Source organism: Acomys russatus, chromosome 22 (assembly GCF_903995435.1).
Source record: "Acomys russatus chromosome 22, mAcoRus1.1, whole genome shotgun sequence".
NCBI classification, from domain to species: Eukaryota; Metazoa; Chordata; class Mammalia; order Rodentia; family Muridae; genus Acomys; species Acomys russatus.
In genome coordinates, this window is record NC_067158.1 from 33,248,189 (window position 1) to 33,262,338 (window position 14,150).

Sequence of the window (14,150 nt, forward strand, 5' to 3'; positions counted from 1 at the left end):
AAAACAATTATAGTGATGGCCGGCAAGTAAATCTTGACACTGATGAAATGTGAAAGATGGGTCAAACTCCTAGTTCTATGAGAATTTAGAAATCTGCATTTGCATGGCGATATTCAAAGCATTATTTCAAGCAGATTTGGATATTAATGGCCACTTAGGATTTGTAACGCAGGAGTGTTTTTAGGGTTTAGGAACAAGTAGGTTCTATCAAGTGAAGAAAATAGATACATAATTAATGTCCAGTGGACACAGATCACCTTGATTCTAATTCCTGTGGTTTATGGTTGATTTTAAAATAAAATTAGTCAATAAAGTAATGAAGCTTTTTGGTTTCCAGGAGTTGAAATGTGAAAGATAAAGCACCGTGAGTCAGATACCAAACAATCGACCTCACCTTGCTTTGCTTATGCGCCCAGGAGAGCCAGCTGCTCAGGCATTCATTTGAACGGTGTAGTAAGCCCTCCACTATTCAGTGTCTATAATTTATGGTATGCCCCTCAGATTACAAATCCGCTCCTCTCCCACCTCAGCTCTCTATGACTCTGGAGGAATTTCACTCTCTTCTGCCCCAGAGTGCTCACATCCCTCTTAGTACTTCCTTGTTCCTGTGCCACAGATGCTTTGTGCTTAGTTTCTCATGACCTACACTCGAGGATCCAGGTTACTTGAGTTGCTTGCTTTGTAGTATGGACACTATAATGTCTCCATAACTTTGTAGCCAGTCAGAAAGCGATTCTTAAGGCTCTGATCTGAGTGGAAATTTGAAAGCTAAGCTCCATGTCTCTGAGAGAGGATCAACTCCAGGTTTACTTTTACTCCAGGGCTTTTAAGGATCAGGTTTCAATAAGGAAGAGTTTCCCACAGGCTCATGTTTTCAATACTTGTTGGGGGGACAACTTTGGGGCCTATCTTAAGGCTGTACCCTGCTCACTAGGTTAGTGTTTTACAGGGTCCCTGATCTACTGCCACTGTGAACTGAGCAGCTCTTCCTCGCCTTTCCTACCAGGCTAGACTGAAACTCTCTGAAACTATGAGTTAGGATAAATAGGGCCTTAAGTCCTTTTTGTCACACATTTTAGTCATAGTAACAATAAAGTTACATAAAGGTTGTAGCTACTTTATGAGATTTTTCCAAAATCGCCCTTGCTCAGCTTCATCCTCCTCAGCTTCTACTTCCTCTATGCCCTTTGTTTCTCTTAAAAAGCATCGTGCTTCCCGAAGAATCAGAGACTCCTGTAGAATCCTGTTTCTGTCTTTATCCGGACAAACTGAAAACACCTGGTATTCCTTTATTCATCTGGATTTTCACTGGCACCCTAGGGCTTAATTAAATACTTCGTAGAATGAACAACTGAGCAACTCAGACCATAGGAAAACACACACACGTGTCAAAGGCCAATGTTCTGAACCCAATATGACTCTATAAAACCCTGAGCTGGGCTCATCATGGTTTTTCTGATGGAGGAGAGCTTTGCTCTTGCTCTGTTCGTGCTGTTTGCTCTAGCTGGTGGGAGCCAGGTGTCAGAAAGATGCTCTGCCTTGCCTTGCCTCTTGGTGGTCAGGTGGCACTGGCTGCTCATTCACATGTGGGAAATTCTTCTGCAGTTTGGCTAGTGAAGCTGAGAAGATGGTGAACCATAAATAATGTTGAAGAAATGATTCCTGAAAACTATTGTTCCTGAGAAAGAACCTTTTGCATGAGTGTGGGTAAGGGACCGGAGTAGCAGGATTGATTTATTTGCACCTAGCCAGGCTTCTGCTAATTCTCTTCAAGACTCATTATGATGTGGACCCCTAGCACTGTCAGGCCTGTTTCCCTCTACTTCTTTCTTCATGTATATTTTCCACAGTGTCAGATGCTGAGAGGAGACCCTATCCATCTTACTTTTTGTGTCTTAGTTGTGCTTTCATCCACTGTACTCTTTCTCTCTCTTTTTTTTTCAAAGATTTAAAAAATTTAGTTGAAATATAATTACATCATTCTTCTGTGTGCTGCATAGTTTTATGTCAACTCGGCATAAACTAATGGCACCTTAGAGGAGGGAATCTCAATTAAGAAAATGCCTCCATAAGATTGGGCAGTGGGTAAGCCTCTAGGGCATTTCCCTAACTAGTGGTTATTGTGGGAAGGCCCAGCCCATTGTAGACAGTGTCCTCTTGGGCTGAGGGTCCTAGGTTCTGTAAGAAAGCAGGCTGAGCAAGCCATGAAGAGCAAGGCCTCCATGGTCTTCTCTTCAGCTCCTGCTGTCAGGTTCCACAGGTTCTAGCATTGCTTGAATTCCTTCTGGATTTCCTTTCATGATAAAGCATTGTGTGGGAAATAAGCTAGATAGATCCTTTACTTCCCAACTTGGTTTTTGGTCATGGTGTTTCTTTCTTCCTTCCTTCCTTCCTTCCTTCCTTCCTTCCTTCCTTCCTTTCTTTTGTATAAAATTTATATTTTATTAATGGGCTTTAATTCCTTAGCTCCTCTATGTGAAAGACAAAAGCAAACGATACACATATTTACGACTATAGATGCCTCTTCCTATACATATTGCCCACATAAATGATAACATATGTCCATGTGTCATTGATTGTCTTACATAATATCAATACCGAAGCACAAGATTACACAAAGTTCACAAGACAAAATGGATTTTGTGGTTACATTCTGTAGTAAGAATTTTGAAATATTTTCTTTAAAAATATGGAAGCATCTGGATTAACTCACTAATTATGATCATTTCTAGTTCAATCCATTTGTCCACAAATTTTAGGAATTCCTTGTTTTTAATAGCTGAGTAGTATTCCATAGTGTAAATGTACCACAGTTTCTTTATCCATTCTTCTACTGAGGGATACTTAGGCTGTTCCCATGTTCTGGCTATTATGAATAAGGCTGCTATGAACATGGTTGAACAAGTCTTCTTGTTGTGTGCTGGAACATCTTCTGCGTATATTCCAAGGAGTAGAATACCTGGGTCTTGAGGAAGCCCTATTCCCAATTTTCTGATATAGCGCCAGGTAGACTTCCAAAATGGCTGTACTAGTTTGCATTCCTACCAGCAATGGAGGAATGATCCTCTCTCTTCACATCCTCACTTGCATGTGGTGTCACTTGAATTTTTGATCTTAGCCGTTCTGATGGGTGTAAGATGGAATCCCAGAGTTGTTTTGATTTGCATTTCCCTGATGACTAAGTGAGTTAACACAGAAACAGAAAGAGTCCAATGGTATTGTTAGACCCTAGAGTCCACTCCGGTAGGGGGTCGTCGCGAGAGACCACTGGAGGACCACAAGGTTTATTGTTGACACGCGTCAGGGGACCTCGGCACTCACTCGGGAGGGAGGCACACCGAGTCACTGTTACAAGCTACTCTTAAAGGCTAAAACCGCAAAGGTTAGGAGGGGCTGTGTGCCCTATGTTAGGATTGGCTCTGGTGGCGCTAAGGGTGCTTGTCTAAATGTTATTGGCTATTGCAGGGGTCGTTGGTCTTGGGGGCTATTCTTGGCAGGGAGGGGTGTTGGGGAGTTTCCAGAGAATTTCCAGATGGTATTTTTCTGAGAATTGTTTACCTTTAGTTGAAATTGTTTATCTCATGATCTCAGAAACTGAAACTGGCCTTCAATTCTTTCTGGGTCATATTCCCAGGCTTAGGCTGAGAGAGAGAGAGCCTTACAGTATATACTCGCTTATATCTGGACACTAGCCCAAGGGGCATGTCCCAAGAAAGTCTTCTCTTACAAGGAAAGTGGGACAGAGGGGAAGACTTCCTATTGGGACTCTAGGTGAGAGAATCAAGGGAGAATGGGGAAGCCAAGGACAATACATACAGTAAACTTTGAATCCCTACCCAGATCTACCCAATGGACAGGACATTCTTCACAGTTGAGCGGAGAGTGGGGTCTGACTTTCACACGAACTCTGGTGCCCCATATTTGACCATGTCCCCTGGATGGGGAGGCCTGATGGCACTCAGAGGAAGGAAAGCAGGCTACCAAGAAGAGATTTGATACCCTATGAACATATAAAGGGGGAGGAGGTCCACCTCAGTCACAGTCATAGGGGAAGAGAGTAAGGGGAAAATGGGAGGGAGGGAGGATTGGGAGGATATAAGGGATGGGATAACAATTGAGATGTAATATGAATAAATTAATAAACTATATTTAAAAAATAAAAATGAAATACAGAAGCAACAGAAACCCTAAGCCACTCTGCCTCCTCAATTCTCCCATAGCTTTCTTTCCCGCACTGCCCGTCAAACTTGTGACCTCTTTTTCTTTAATTAGTTTTGTTACGTGCATGTGTGATTATGCATACACACACACACACACATTTACATAAAAATAAATATATAAATATAGCATGCTGAGTCTGTTTCTTTATCTTTCTAGAGACAATACCACTTGGCATTACATAGCCATTTAGGGGCTCATTCATGGTGGAGACTAAATCTCTCCCTCTCTTTAGTTTACTGTAGTTCTTTGTCTAGGAGTGTGGGACTCCATGAGATTTCTATCTTCCATGATGTCATGTCTGCTGGTATTGTCAATGTTTCGGTCATGTTTAGGCAGCCACATTATTGAGGTTTTATGCACATACTTTCCTTGTCATAAGTAGATGACACAATCTCACATCAAATTTCCCAGTTTCCTGCCTCTTACCATTTTTCCTCTCCTACTTTCATACTTCTCTCTGAGCCTTAGGTGTAGGAGTTGTGTCAACTGGGGCGGAGTACTTCACATTCAGCTGTTCTTTGCATTTTTCGTCAGTTGTGGCTTTGGGTAATTGTCTATGTGTGCCGTATAAAGAAGCTTCCTTGGTGAGGGCTGAGAGCTACGCTTACCCGTGAGTGTAAGGATAAGTATTCAGAATGCAGTTAGAAATTATACCAGATCCTTTTTCTTTTTAGAATGGGCTTATTAACAATGCCATCTTGAAGATCTGCCTGGATCATTGCCTTTTGCATGCATTTACTACCTTTTGGCATATTCTCACAATTCTCTGTGCCTAAAGCTAGGCTTGGGATGGCATATGTATTATACACATCACTGGGTAGGATTTTTACTTTCTCAATTGAGAGGTTTTTTTTTTTTTAACTTGAATTGGGATTAATTCTCTCTTTAAATTTCCACAATCAAGCATAAAGTCAAGAACAAAGTAGTCTCAATAAAAATTATTAGCTGAATAAATGACTGAGTTGCATTGATATTTATCTCTAAATCTCTTTGCTCAACGTTTACAGAGTAAGGAACCCAATATGACCATTTCCATGTATTAAAAGTAATGGTGTGGAAGGAGTAAGATTATTGTGATCAATAAATGGTTCTTCTTCTATTGAGTGATTAAAAAGTTACCATGATTAGGCAATGTGAGTTAAGTAAACCAAGTAGTATACTTGAGTGTATTAATGTACATGCTATTTTCACAGAAATTGCTGTGTTGGAACTATAATAGAAACAGGAAGCAGCCAGAAATCAAGACTGAAATGACAGGAAGAGCTAAAAGAAAACTTGAATGGCCATTCAGACTGGTTAATGGGATAGTGGAAGGGTCACCAAATTAAAGTCTTTATTTTTTCTCCAGGGACTGTATTGAACAGAAGTTGTATATATTTCTTAATGATTAGGAATAAGCCAAAAATTATGCATAATTTATGAATCATCCCTTACAAGTTACAGGGGAAATTTATTAATAATTCTTTAATATCACAGACCAACAAGACAGAAGAAATTAGGTCTTATAGCTTTAGAGAGGAAGAGGTCTCTGCTGACATTAACAGGAAATACATTTTTATTCTGAGTCATTGAGATAGGTTAGTGTGTTACTACAGCCAGAATTGACCTATAATTCTAAAACAAACTGACTTGCATGCAACTAGTCAAAGTGTAGCCAAAAGGCCGCCACCATTATTGTATGGGTATTCCTAATGTCTTCTCAGTTGTATTTCAAACTTGTTATGGGCTAGTGACTATTCACACTGTTGTTTTGCTTATTGTAGTTTCCCTGTGCCTGTCCATCTTCTAGTTATGGTGAACATTTTAAGAAGAGTGCCATTACATTTCCCAATAAGCAAGATTAATACCTTGACCCAAAAGATATTAGTGAGTATCATTTGTTTTGTTTTTTTCAAGACAAGTTTCTCTGTGTAGCCTTGGCTGTCCTGGACTAACTTTGTAGACCAGGCTGCCTCAAACTCACAGTGATCTGCCTCCCAAGTGCTGGGATTAAAGGAATGCACCACCACCACCCAGCTTGTGAGTATCATTTGGACTCTTTGGACATTGAGCAGGATACTCTGGATTGATTTGGGAATATCTCTTTTGGCCAGAAAGGATTATAAAAGCTAACATGTTTCAGTCTCTATGCTTATGCTATGGGGCTCTTTTGTATGTAGACTTGATGTAAGCCATCCCTAGACTCACTCATTGACAATATTCACACAATCTTCAGTGTTCATTACTCTGGTGCTACTCCAATGAGGGAGACTAAAGGTTGAGAAGAGTTTCTCAAGAAAGGAAAGTACGTGGTGCCTAGTTAATGGGTGAAGAGATGAAAGGGGTTTTCTTTGACTTTTGTGTAGAATAAAGATAAAAGAGAACATTTATTGTGTTAATTAATTAGTATTTGGATGTTTCTTAGCAGACCATAGGTCTTTCCTGAATAACACTTCCACTTGTACAAATGCTACATTAAGATGTAAGAACACAGAAGTTAAAGAAAACTCATTAAGGTTTCTAAAAATATACATATGGCTTTATAAGAAAAATATCATCTAGTTGTACCAGATTTATGAACAGCATTTTTTGAAGTATTGAAAGAAAAAAATTCTTAAATCTACAGACTTGTATTGACACATGCTGTCACTAAAATTTGTGGGCCTAATTAATAGATGGTCAGGCATATACGAAGCCTTTACAATTTGGAGGAGGATAGAGGGATCCAAATGGGATGAGAAGTTCATAGGAAGATCATCAGAGTCGGCTAATCGAGGATCACAGAGGCTCACAGACACTGAACTACCAACCAAAGATCATGCATAGACTGGACCTTGGCCCCTTACACATATGTAGCTGATGGGCAGCTTGGTATTCATGATGGTTCCCTAACAATTGGAGCTGGGGCTGTCTCTAACATGGCCACTGTTGCCTGCTCTTGGATCACTTTCCTTTAGATGTACTGCTTTGTTGGCCTTAGTGGAAGAGGATGCACTTGGTCCTGGTGTGAATTGATGTGCCAGAGTGGATTGTTGTGTGCTCCCTTTTCTGGGGAGAAGGGGAGGGGAGAAGAGGGAAGAGGGTGAGTGGGTGGGACTAGGAGGAGAGGAGACAGGGGCTGTGATAGGGATGTAAAGTGAATAAATAAGTATATACATTTTAAAAATAGAATTTTTTCGTTGTTCCCTTGACTTGCCTCACTCATTGACTCAGTAAATGTTAATGCTGGCTATTGGTGAGTCTTTTCTTTCCTAAAAGATTGTATGATATGTGTGTTTTTATGTGAATCAAGTAATCAAATAAATAACATATTATTTAGAACTAACCCCGATGCAAACAATTAGTGTCAGGTGAAGACTGATGAGGAGGAATAGTTTACATAAAATAATTAAGATTAGTTAATTCGAGAACCACACATTTGGAAAGAGAAGCACAGCCCCTACAAACATCACACTGAGATTAAAAGAAGATGTTACAGTGATAGAATAGACAGAATCAAGGTGAGCACAGGCGACGAGCCAGTATAGCTGCGCCCTGGGCAAGGAAGGATAGGCACTGCCAAGGGAAGCTGCTGGTCTTAAATTCTGTGGCCTTTGTATGCCATAGGGAGGAGAAGAGATCATATTCTAGAAAGCAAAAGGAGATTTTTAGATCTATGGCCATCTATGGGGCTATGGAAATGACAGAATAAGTAGAATTTTATAGAAGTTGTCCAATGATATTGAGTGTTCACAAATGTGTAGCAAAGAGTTAATTTTTTTAAAATCTTAATTTCACTTTATTTGCAAACAGGAATGTTGGCTTGTTTTTTTAAATTATTTTATTTTTTCCATATACATTTATATTATTACACATATATACAATAGATTACCAATGGCAAGAAGACCCATGACACAAAATCAGGAATTATAAAACTGTTACAGTCTTAAGTGTTTTGGCTATTTGTATTTGACAGCCTTGAAGAAGCATCTTTCCTATCTTGGTGCATCGAAATTTCTGAATGTAAATCAATCTCCATCACATATTGTCATTATCAACTTAGAACATTTATCTAATCAATTAACTTGTTTAAAATATTTCTTTGCACAGTTCTCTTTGTGTGTTATCACGAGACTTTCCAGAGGTACCTCCAAGGTCTATGAGTTATAAAACAACTATAATATATATATGTGTGTGTGTGTATATATATATATATATATATATATATATATATATATATATATAATAGTGTATAATGTATAATAACATCTATTACATTATTTATATATATATGTATATATACATATATATATACACACACACATACATACATGCCACTTAGACTATTTGTGCTCTTATTCTTCTCCTGTATCTAAATTTATCTACCTTGACTCTCTATTGTACTTGACTTTTTCTGATGTGGCCATGCCACGTTAGCCCTGGTATTGCTTCTAACACCTGAAGTTAGAGGGAACAAAGAGATGTAAGTGTTGGGTTTGCCGTAGAGATACCATTTCTCTCCATTATACAACTTGACTATTTCTGCCTGATTTTGGAAAGAGATTTTTGTGCACACCTCCTATTCTGGAGACTTTAATGTATCTTAGTTTTGTCAGATAGCCATAGAGGAATTGGAGAACACGAGTTTCTTGAATTTTCACATTTGATTAGGATCAAGGAAAGTGTCTGTGCTTTAGGAGTTCTTTAGCAAATAAGATAGGTTTTCCCCTATTGCTCTGGCACGTGCTGCTGTTAGATCCATCATATCTATCTATTTGATTTTGCTCATTTGATTTGATCTGGTTATGAATCAAGGAGCTGATTCTGAAGAGCCCCTGTGTGTGGATATAGCATTGGATGAAAGCGCTATGCTAACATATGCTGAAACTTGTGAGTGCAAATTCAGGGGAAGAAAAAATGGTCTCACAGCTACTCCTCCTCTCCTTTAGAGGATTGGAGACACGAAGCTGTATTCTAATAAAATGTGGTATGTTTGCAGATTGGGCTGGGGCAAAAAATCAAGATATATTAGGAAAACTTGACATTAGAAGTGCAATGAAACAGATGGATGTAAAGATTAATTTTATCAAGAAGACTCATTAGCATTTTGCAGCCAGTCAGAAGATAACAATTTCCTGGAACAAATAAAAAAGAATGATCCTTGGCAAGTGTTGTTTGCGTGTTCCAAAGGGTGACCCACGTTCATAATCCTTCATTAGAAATGCATTTTCTCCTGGCTGATTAGATATATTTTTCAACTGTTGTTCTTTTCTTCTCTGTGGGTTTGGGGAGGTGGGTGATGGAAGTGGTTTGATGTACAGGATTTGGTTCATCACATTAGATGAACTGGAAAACAAATTCAGTGGCGTGCTGAAGAAATGCTGTGCTCTTTTAAAGTAGGAGAGTTAGTCTCCAGGTTGGGAAGAAATGACTAGCAGGTTAACCTCAAATAACCTTGGGTGGCTTAGGCGTCAATATGTAAAAGCAGGTCTAATGCAGAAACTGTTTTTAACCTGAAGTCTTCTCTACATCTTAAGAAGCTTCTTGTCTACTCTTTAATTGATCTCTGAAAAGCAAAGTCCTTATTTTGTAATGTAAAGAGAGAACGGAACTTTGGACACAATGTCCTCAATTTTTCTTATAAACTAGGCAGGATAGGCAAGCCAGTAAGGGCAGGATGCCAACTCATTTGGGACTATGTGGCATTTTACTGCTGATGGATAGCTACGTTTCTTGCCTTGCCATCTTGAATAAGTTGTTGAAGGTAATTCATCCATCATGTCTCCTGCTTGCACCATCAGTTCCTTACCTCTAACTAATGTTAATAATATCTGCCTTGGGGTTGAAAGTGGAAGGGATAAGGAAGTTCCCTCTGATATCACTTAGCTTATGTAGAAGCAGCACAATTATAGCCCACCAATGTATACTTGCATGAAAATCATAGCCTATCATTCTTCATCTTAAGCAAAGCCTTGTCTGTGAGGAAAACGTCTCAGTCACATAGCTACGGACGGTGCTTAGATATGGCTGAGGATGTTCTGGTAAAAATTTAAAACTAGAAAGAAGACTTTAAAACTACCCGATTTAACCTATGACAGCAAGGAATTAAGACAGGTTTAAAGGATTAAGGAAAACTTTCTTTAAAATTCAAAGCGTTGTTTCCTAAACAAAACACTCTGTTCTAGTCAACCATTAATAAGTGTTAGGAAATGCGCTCCTTTTTTATTCTAATTTATTCTGCATGCCATCATTGCTAGGGAGGCTTATTACTTTTCTACCTTCCTTTTTAGATAAGGAAATTGAATCTGAGATGCTACAAAGGATCCAAATCCAAATCCATTCATGTGAGATCCTAATACCTTATACTCAGGCTCATACTGATGTGGTTAGGGGAGTGTAGTGAGATACAGGCCTAAAATATGCCTTTTCCACAAAATTTGAAATTTTCAGGTCTATTCCATCATAAATTCTTAATATCGAGGACAGACCATGAGCTTAGAAGTTACACCTAAGATTATATGTAAATCAGATATAAACCTGAGCCTCAGCTTTATGGTGTGCATTATGGAAACAAGTATGAGCTATGTTACAGTTACTAAAACACAACAACTGATACATTTGTGGTGATTTTCTCTGAGATTAAATTATTCCTCTTGAAATAAGCAGGCTACCAAGATGAGACTTGATAGCCTTTGATCATATAGTGGGGGAGGAGGTCCCCCTTGGTCTTAGACCTAGGGGAGGGGAACAGGGTGAAAGCAGGAGGGAGGGAGAAATGGGAGGATACAAGTGATGGGATAACAATTGAGTTGTAATCTGAATAAATTAATAAAATTAAAATTAAAAAAGTATTCCTCTTGAAGGGCAACTCCCTAAGACAAAGGATGTTTTAAGGGCAAGCAAAACATCCCAGCATCAAGGAAACCTCTACAGCTTAAGAAGTAAACAACTCAAAGATTCCCTGAAACTGACAAGATGCATTAGCCCCATTCATCCCCATCCATATATAAGCATTAAAGACCGCTGAAAGACACTCTTAGCTGAAACAGCAGAAAGAAACAGAGAGCAGCCGAGCTACCTAGAAGAGGCTGAGACAAACTAATCTACCTAGAAAAGACACTTTGCGCTCTGTTGAGCAGTACAGCTCTCATGAGCTGTAATACATGCTGGCATGGGTTCTGGGGATGCAGTTGTCTTTGAATCATTTTTTGTCCTGGTTCTTGTAAATAATTCCAACAAAACTCATTGGTTTACTAATTTGCTCCCATGTTTACACTGGGGAATTATTAATCCCCTATCTGAGGTGAGTAGATTTCATATCATATATCATATCATATCTCTCAAGAAGAATCTTATCTGGAAGTACAGATGGTGATTAGACAAGGCTAAAGGTAGTAGATAGAGAAAAAGGGCGATGAATATTCCTGCTGTTATAAGGGAAGACAAACCTTACTTTTCACATATTGGGTGCTAGTTTGGATCCAGGAATCCACAGTGTAGTCAGAGCTAAGTCAACATGCTGCAGATAAATATGATTGCCAGCTCAGCCTGAATTTGGGTGTATCAGGTTAGGTTTAGTTTGTCTGAGTTCAACTGAAGCCAATGGAAGAATCTGAGAAGCAAACAATTTTCAGTCATTGTTTATTGTTGAAGATCAGAGAGCACAGAGGAAGAATCACCTGGGAGAGAGGGGAGGTGTGGAGAAGGACTGCCTGCACTTGACTCTGTACAGGGAGTCTATTACTTTACATGCAGGCTATTTGGACTGAAAAATAAATTAAAATTTCTCCAAGGTATTTGCTATTTGACCAAGGAACCCAGCCCTTCTTGTCATAATGAAAACATATGCAGTGAAAGAGCAACTCTTATTATTATGCAGAGAAGTTAGTAATTGAACTCAGAGACCTCTAAAGAATGCTTAGAGTTCTCTTATTCAAGAAGGTAGAATTCTTAATATTTGTAACTAATCCTGATTCAGAACACAGAGAATATTAGATTCAGATGTGTGAAGAGGTTGCTTGAAAAATAACTTAAGCAAAACCTCTGAGAGGACTTTGCCCATGAGGCCAGCTAGATGTAGGTGTGAAAAAAACCTTGCTTGTCTCATCTTCCATCTCTTCAGTGTCTCTAGTACCAAGAGAACTGCTTTGCATATAAGTCCTTCTTAGCAACTCAAAGCAAGAGCCATCTCTCATTCTTATTCCACGTGGCCCACAGAATGGAGGTTCAATCAATGCTTGGTATAGAAAAATGTTGTTGGATGCTTGCTTGCTATAGAAAAATTGTTAGCAATATTTACCTATTATATTAGCAGAAACAGTCTCCGAAGTGCTTGGGGTTACAAGAATCAATTACGGAAGATTTTGCAGTTGCCATGTCCTCTAAACCTTCTCTCTGTGTAAATTCATTTCTTTTTCTTTTTTTTTTAAAATTTTTTAATTTTTTAAATTAATTTATTCTTGTTACATCTCAATGTTTATCCCATCCCTTGTATCCTCCCATTCTTCCCCCCGCCCCCATTTCCCCATTATTCCCCTCTCCTATGACTGTTTCTGAGGGGGATTTCCTCCCCCTGTATATGCTCATAGGATATCAAGTCTCTTCTTGGTAACCTGCTGTCCTTCCTCTGAGTGCCACCAGATCTCCCCCCCCGCAGGGGACATGGTCAAATGTGAGGCACCAGAGTACATGAGAAAGTCATACCCAACTTTCCACTCAACTGTGGAGAATGTTCTGACCGTTGGCTAGATCTGGGTAGGGGTTTAAAGTTTACTGCCTGTATTGTTCTTGGCTGGTGCCTTAGTTTGAGTGGGACCCCTGGGCCCAAATCTGCCTATCATAATGTTCTACTTGTAGGTTTCTAGGACCCTCTGGATCCTTCTACTTTGCTATTCTCCCATGCTTCTCAAAGAAATGTTCTCATTGCATGGCAACTCTGACCTTTTGTTCCTCTTTGCATTCCTAGTTCTGTTTTACAGAAATGTTGTACTTCAAATGACAGGAAGGACTCACTGCCTCAGATCTAATGGAACATATTGTGCAATTAAAAACAAACATATTTTCACTCCAGTCTCAGCCTATAGTGTTTTAAGAAGGGAGGAAGGCTCTATTAAAATATAAATGTCAAACTCCTTGGGATTTTGATCTATAAACTTCCTGTAAGCACATTCATGATAGAGCTTGGATTGCATCTTGAGGAGCTGACAAGATGCTGTGAGCCCAAATCATGAAACTGACAGAAAATGTCTAGCTAGGTAACATATGGGAGCACCTAGGCTCTTACAAATACTGGGGCTTCAAAGCAAAGATACAGACAGAACATGCCTTATTCCTGGAAAACATAGGTGATGCCCAGAAACCACAGGGTGAAGCGGTCATCTTTGGGAGAGTGGCCATTACTTCTCTGCTGATCATGTTCATTTATTCATCTCTGGCCATAGGGGAGGTGAATTTGGTACTTTAGTTTTTTTTTTTCCATTCCCCCAGTCTATCTTCCATAAACTCGTTAATCACAGGACAGGGTTACTCAGGAGACTGAGCAGATATGCAGGTTTGCTGGATTTTTTTCAAGGGAAGCAGGACACCATTTTGCATTTTGACTTTCTGGGTGGGAATTTTGCATTGGGCAAAACTTTAGCTTTGTGAGGCGAGACTTCTCACCGTAGTCTACAGACAAACAAGCACTCTTTGCTCTATCTCATGCTACATACGGCTAAGGAGGAATAAGAGGATGCAGACTTAGCCAGGATCTCCCCATTAATGGACAGAATCAGGGTTCCCAGCAGCTTCATTTTATTTCCTTGTCTATAAACTGAATTGTGATACTCCAAAAATTAATTTATTGAGGATTTTGATTCCTTATTCCCTGAAATATTAATGCATAAGCTTGAGCAAAAGAAAACGATCACGTCATTGGTATGGTACCTGATCCATCTGACTGGAGCATTTATAAGTAGAGAAGACAGGTACAG